Source organism: Salmo salar, chromosome ssa19 (genome assembly GCF_905237065.1).
Source record: "Salmo salar chromosome ssa19, Ssal_v3.1, whole genome shotgun sequence".
Lineage (NCBI taxonomy): Eukaryota > Metazoa > Chordata > Actinopteri > Salmoniformes > Salmonidae > Salmo > Salmo salar.
Genome location: NC_059460.1, coordinates 29,018,596 through 29,026,186, shown reverse-complemented (window position 1 = coordinate 29,026,186; position 7,591 = coordinate 29,018,596). Strand labels below are relative to the sequence as shown.

The 7,591-nt window shown below is 42.6% G+C and overlaps 1 pseudogene; it reads right to left on the bottom strand.

Moving 5' to 3' along the window:
* Positions 1-810: 810 nt before the first annotated feature.
* LOC106578714 (structural maintenance of chromosomes flexible hinge domain-containing protein 1-like) overlaps positions 811-7,591 on the bottom strand; it is a 30,482-nt pseudogene continuing 23,701 nt past the window's right edge.

Below are 7,591 nucleotides of genomic sequence, written 5' to 3'. Positions count from 1 at the left end.
GACAGAGATTGAGTGGATCTGCAGAGAAGAATGGGAGAAACTCCAAATAATAGCATCAAGTTAAATTTACCATCTACAAGAGGTGTATATTCTATTTGTATTTAAATATAACTTACATTGCCTTTAAGTAAATCACGAATCAGAAAAGTCTTAGTTGCTATCCATTTTTGGACTTGTCATTAATTTATATCACATCAGACCAACTTCTTGAATGCCCTACTCCTTGTAGTTTGCACTTGTCTAAAAAAAATGCTATTTTGCTCAAAACATTTGTTTTTACCCTTTAGTGTGTATTTATACTTGGGATATCGCCATTCAAAAGGAAAAGTAGGAAATGAAAGGAAAAATAGCTGGAGGACGTCTGATAAACTGAGGAGAGTAATACTACATTTGTTTTGTATAATTCATTAAATATAATTTTTATTTCAAGATACAAAAAAATCTTTGGACATTGTCCCAATACCTCCCAAACATACAGTTAATCGTAAACTGAACAAAATAAAAAGTTAAATGAAATAGCTTAGTATACAGCAGCTGCCATCTACATTTAAATGTAAAATGAAATCACAAACAATCAACAACAGAAAAATGCTGAACAAATGAAAATGGATGGAGACTAACTCTTCAGGCTCAGCTATAACAGATGGTATAGTACATGTCGAATCCAATTGAAAATAGACATTCATGTCGCTCAAATAAGCATGATCAAAAGTCCTGTTTCAATAACTTCCGCCTTGTTCTCTTGGTTACCATACCGGACGATTCTCCGACATCTTCAAGACTCCGTTTCACCCCAATGGCAGGAGACGTCTAAACTGGTGTACTGGCTGTACAAATACAGAACAGACAACACACCTTAAATATTTGAACAAATAAGAAACAGATTAAAACAAAGCGACAGGAAAATAATGCATCACCTAACAACGCTCTTTAGGGCCTTGGGTGTGAGAAATGTGCTTATATATACACACAGTACCAGTCAAAAGTTTGGACACATCTACTCATTCAAGGGTTTTTCTTTATTTTTACTATTTTATACATTGTAGAATAATAGTGAAGACATCAAAACTATGAAATAACACATATGGAGTCATGTTGTAACCACCCCCAAACAAGTGTTAAACAAATCAAAATATATTTTATATTTCAGATTCTTCAAAGTAGCCACCCTTTGCCTTGATGACAGCTTTATACACTCTTGGCATTCTCTCAACCAGCTTCATGAGGTGGTCACCTGGAATGCACTTCAATTAACAGGTGCTCCTTGTTACAAGTGAATTTGTGGAATTTCTCTCCTTCTTAATGTGTTTGAGCCAATCAGTTGTGTTGTGACAAAGTAGGGGTGGTATACAGAAGATAGCCCCATTTGGTAAAAGACCACGTGCATATTATGGCAAGAACAGCTCAAATAAGCAAAGAGAAAGATAAGTCCATCATTACTTTTTAGACATGAAGGTCAGTCAATCCGGAAAATTTCAAGAAAGTTTCTTCAAGTGCAGCTGCAAAAACTATCAAGCGCTATGATGAAACTGGCTCTCATGAGGACCGCCACAGGAAAGGAAAACCTAGAGTTATATCTGCTATATCTGATATGTTAATTGGGGTTAACTGCACCTCATATTGCAGCCCAAATAAATGCTTCAGAGTTCAAGTAACAGACACATCTCAACATCAAATGTTCAGAGGAGACTGCGTGAAATCAGGCCTTCATGGTCAAATTGCTGCAAAGAAACCACTACTAAAGGACACCTGTTATTTCATAGTTTTGATGTCTTCACTATTATTCTACAATGTAGAAAATAGTAAAACTAAAGAAAAACTCTTGAATGAGTAGGTGTGTCCAAACTTGACTGGTACTGTATATATTTGTTATTACAGTGTTGAAATGTACCTCTCCCCACATACACATACCAAGCTTTGTCTCAATGTCTTTGAGCTGCTTCTCCCGCTCTTAAAGCTCCTCCTCTTTCTGCGCCATCTCAGGTGACTTCAGGTATTGCATGTGGCCTTAAGTCCTCCTTCACCTGTATGCTCTTCTGCATGGCCAACCGATACTGCTGGAGCAGGTCTACAAACAGGAAAGGCATTGTAAATGTAATCCATGTATGATACTATGCAACAAAAAGTACGCACGCAAGCGCACACAGACACGCACCAGTACAAACAGAACTAAAATCCAGTGACTGACCAATCTGGCCCACAAAGGTTTGGTATTGCTTGGGGAGGGGTGCACCGAACACCTGGCCACGCAGTTTCTCTATTGGTGGGGCTTTGTTCTGCAAGCCGCCAAACTCAGCGTTGCTGCGGATCCTCTCGCCCTGCCGGGTCAGGAGGGTGGGGCACAGGATTCTGCTCTGGACCACCTGGCCAAAACCAAAACAACAAGACCCAGTTCTTAAACAAGAAAACAGCCTTCCCTGTGGCTCAGTTGGTAGAGCATGGTGTTTGCAACGCCAGCATGGTGTGTGCAACGCCAGGGTTGTGGGTTCAATTCCCATGGGGGGCCAGTACAAAAATAATGTAAAAAAAAATGCATGAAATGAAAATGTATGAAATGTATGCATTCACTACTGTAAGTCGCTCTGGATAAGAGCGTCTGCTAAATGACTAAAATGTAAAAATGTAAAATACTGACTTGACTTCAGGACAAGTTCCTGTACCACCCATCTGTGTCCCAAATGGCCATGGTCAAAAGTAGGGCCCTAAATAGGGAATAATATGGTGCCATTTCAGATGCACACTAGATACATATTTTTATCAGCCTAAGCCAGGGATGTATTCACTGAGAACCAAATGAAAGCAAACAGTCTGAAATGGTATGAAAAGGGGAGGGGCCTAGCTGAATTTGTCCAAAAGAAAAAAGTTTGTTGCAAAACGCTTTCTGTTGCGAAACTTTTTGCTACGTGTGCACTAATGAATACACCCCAGGCTGTATTGTTCGATGGCTTGGTTAAGGCCATCCAATCAACGCACCTCATCTGACTCACCCCCTTCCTGTAGTGGTTAGCAGAGTCCAGGTCATCAATCAAAATGGTGTCTCCCAATAGGTTCCCAAATACTGGCGGGAACATGGGATGATTATCAAAGGGTAATTACATACGTAGTCACCAAACTACTACCAGATTACTTGAAACTGATCACTAACCCTCCATTTACTGATCGTGAATCATGTTTCATTAATTGGCTCAAGACAAGGGGTGTATGATATCAAATAATTATTTCTGTACGAGATAAATAAACTCAGTTCAACTCTAGGTGTTCTTTGATGGTTTTAACCATTTTAGTTTGATATTATACCCCTGCAAAAACCTCTTACAAGTGGAAGCCCCGAGAAGCATAATGTAAAAAATAATGCAAAACTGTTCCAGAAGCCCTCGTTATGACATCAGTCCCAAATCTGGAAATACTGGAAACTAGGCCCTTTCATTAGATAGGGGGGGGACAAAAACTCAAGTTAAACATGCAAATGATAATAATCCTTTAATTACACAAACAGCATCATTATATATAGTCATTTTAAAGTGAAAGGCTGGCTGGGGTCCAATTCCCACTCCAGTAGCAGAGTCCCCAAGAGAGGGAGCCCATAACTGCGCCCCCCCCCCTCCCCAATGAGTTAAGAGCCTGGGGTTCAGTCTGGAACAGTTTAACCCCCAAACCCAGGAACAAGGGGGGGAGAAGAGAGAGAGAAACTACCCTAACAACTGCAAACAAACAGAGACCAGACCTAGGGTCGTGTGTAACAAGCGTCTCAGCGTAGTAGTGCTGATCTAGGATCAGGTCCGTCGTCCGGGTCATCTTATTCTTTGTGATCTAAACGGCAGGACTGATCCTAAATCTCCTGGGACCAAGGAGGAAGAGTGGGACAAGCTTCTGGAACTACAGAGAAACCCTCTCAGCATAGACATAGTTACATATTGGGGAATATTTGATCCAAATAGAAATTCTGAAGAAGACTGACTCACACATCTGGCAGCCCTCTGCATTCTCTTGGAAAATAAGAAAGTCTCGGGAAAACACAGGGTTTCCAATGGGAAGACAGCTGGCCTGGCCATTTCTTATGTGGGGCAAGGGTCTGAAAAAAGAAACAAGTACAACTCACTAAAGCATGAACACCTTTGAGAACAAGAAAACTCCAAGAACCTTTCCCAACACAGGTCACAAAGATTCAAACTATAGAGGTCAATCTCATTTACTTCCATATTGAAAGGAAGCCACAACTGCATGTTGTTTTATTAAAGGTACTCGTGTGTGTGTGTGTGTGTGTGTGTGTGTGTGTGTGTGTGTGTGTGTGTGTGTGTGTGTGTGTGTGTGTGTGTGTGTGTGTGTGTGTGTGTGTGCGCGCTTGTGTGTGTGTACCTGCTGCTGTACCATGTACAGGGGCATGACCTGCTGCCTCCCCTGGGTGTCGTTGTAGATCTTCCGTGCTGCCACCGTTGTCATGGTGACCACACAGTCCATGTCTCCCAGGAGATGACGATGGCCACGTCATCGTCCTCCACCAGCGCCAGGTGGCCAATCTGCACCGGAGACAGAAGGACGGCACATTTAAATCCTGCTGAAACTGAAGCACACGGCACACACTGTTCTTCTCTAGTCAACCACTACTAGGATGAAGCATTAGAACGCTGCAGAGACAGGGGACGGGTCCCAAATGGCACCAATAGGGCTCTGGTCAAAAGAAATGCACTATATATATATATATATATATATATAAGAATTAGGGTTCAATTTGGGAAACAGAGTAAATGTCTATATTATGACATGACTTTTCCCAGGATGTAGGGGGTGCCCCTAAAGGGATCGGGCATGGAGCAGACTCCCTGCACCTGGAATTTCATTTTCTCAGTGTCGGCTGTCTTCTGACTGATGAAGGTGTCGATCGCTGGGATCTATATTAACACAGAATGGATCCATCAAACCTCTCAACTTCTGAGAGTGCATGTATCATATATAGTACTGATGACAGTCTTGTGAATGTGGTTGAGTATGGTCTTTCTCAGTAACCAGGTTTCCATCCAACCTTTTTGTGAGTAAAGTTCATGTCGGATAAAAAAAAATTCACAAAAGGCTGATTGAAACAGCACATTTGTCTAAAGTATCCAAATGTCGACAAAACAGACTACACTAGACCAGGTGGAATTTTTTGGTGTCTGTATAGTTTATTATGCAAGAAATGGTGGTGGAAAACCCTTTATGCTTTGATATAATAACCATCATATCGAAGTAAACTTGGAGTCACGCGATGATATGTTGTGTGGTCCCCTACGACTTGCAGTTTATTAGGCTACAGATTAAATGAATTATGATGAACTTCACATGGTGAAGGTGCACAGTGATGACCTTGATGCTCCTTTCCAATAAATAAGAGGGTCTTATTCTGGTGACATGATGATCGATACTTGGCTGCCGTTTGACAAATAAAAATAATCTTACCCATAAAAACCTCATCATGTAAGTAGCCTAACCGCACTGTATCTGCGAGCTGTTGGCTAGAGCACACGTGCCAAGACCAGAGTGGGCACATTCGCTTTATACAGCGCCTTCGGAAAGTATTCAGACCCCTTCACTTTTTCCACATTTTGTTAGGTTACAGCATTATTGTAAAATTGATTAAATAGTTTTTTTTCCCCCTCATCAATCTACACACAATACCTCATAATAACAAAACAAAAACTGTTTCAAAATTTGTGCCAATTATTGAAAATAAATAACAAAAATAGAATATTTACATAAGCATTCAGACCCTTTACTCAGTACTTTGTTGAAGCATCTTTTGCAGCAATTACAGGCTTGAGTCTTCTTGGGTATGACGCTACAAGCTTGGCACACCTGTATTTGGGGAGTTTCTCCAATTCTTCTCCGCAGATCCTCTCAAGCTCTGTCAGGTTGGATGGGGAGTGTCGCTGCACAGCTATTTTCAGGTCTCTCCAGAGATGTTAGATCCGGCTCTGGCTGGGTCAATCAAGGACATTCAGAGACTTGTCCCGAAGACACTCCTGCGTTGTCTTGGCTGTAGGCTTAGGGTCGTTGCCCTGTTGAAGGTGAACCTTCACCCCAGTCTGAGCACTCTGGAGCAGGTTTTCGTCAAGGATCTCTGTACTTTGCTCCGTTCATCTTTGCCTCGATCATGACTAATCTCCCAGTCCCTGCTGTTGAAAAACACTCCCACAGCATGATGCTGCCACCACCATGCTTCACTGTAGAGATGGTGCCAGGTTTCCTCCAGATGTGACGCTTGGCATTCAGGCCAAATCATGGTTTCATCAGACCAGAGAATCTTGTTTCTCATGGTCAAAGTCTTTAGGTGCCTTTTGGCAAACTCCAACTCCTCACAATCTTAAATAAGCATGCCCCATTCAATTTGAAAAAAACTAAGAACAGATATAGCCCTTGGTTCACCCCAGACTTGACTGCCCTTGACCAGCACAAAAACATCCAGCTAGCCCCCGCGATATGCAACTTTTCAGGGAAGTCAGGAACAAATATACTCAGTCAATTAGGAAAGCTAAGGCTAGCTTTTTCAAACAGAAATTTGCATCCTGTAGCACTAATTCCAAAAGGTTTTGGGACACTGTAAAGTCCATGGAGAATAAGAGCACCTGCTCCCAGCTGCCCACTGCACAGAGGATAGGAAACACTGTCACCACCGATAAATCTACGATAATTTCAATAAGCATTTTTCTACGGCTGGCCATGCTTTCTACTTGGCTACCCCTACCCCAGGCAACATCTCAGCACCCCCTGCAGAAACTTGCCCAAGCCCCCCTGCTTCTCCTTCACCCAAATCCAGACAGCTGATGTTCTGAAAGAGCTGCAAAATCTGGATCCCTACAAAACAGCTGGGCTAGACAATCTGGACCCTTGCTAAAATTATCCGCTGAAATTGTTGCAACCCCTATTACACCTCTCTTTCGTATCGTCTGAGATTGCCAAAGATTGGAAAACTGCCGCGGTCATCCCCCTCTTCAAAGGGGGAGAGACTCTAGACCCAAACTGTTATAGACCTATATCCATCCTAACCTGCCTGTCTAAAATCTTCAAAAGCCAAGTTAACAAACAGATCACCGATCATTTCGAATCCCACCGTACCTTCTCCACTATGCAATCCGGTTTCCGAGCTGGTCATGGGTGCACCTCAGCCACGGTCAAGGTCCTAAACGATATCATAACCTCCATCGATAAGACAGTACTGTGCAGCCGTCTTCATTGACCTGGCCAAGGCTTTCGACTCTGTCAATCATCGCATTCTTATCGGCAGACTCAATAGCCTTGGCTTCTCAAATGACTGCCTCGCCTGGTTCACCAACTACTTCTCAGACAGAGTTCAGTGTGTCAAATTGGAGGGCCTCTTGTTCGGACCTCCAGCAGTCTCTATGGGGGTGCCACAGGGTTCAATTCTCGGGCCGACTCTTTTCTCTGTATACATCAATGATGTCGCTCTTGCTGCTGGTGATTCTCTGATCCACCTCTATGCAGACGACACCATTCTGTATACATCTGGCCCTTCTTTGGACACTGTGCTAACAAACCTCCAAACGAGCTTCAATGCCATACAACACTTCTTCCGTGGCCTCCAACTGCTTTTAAATGC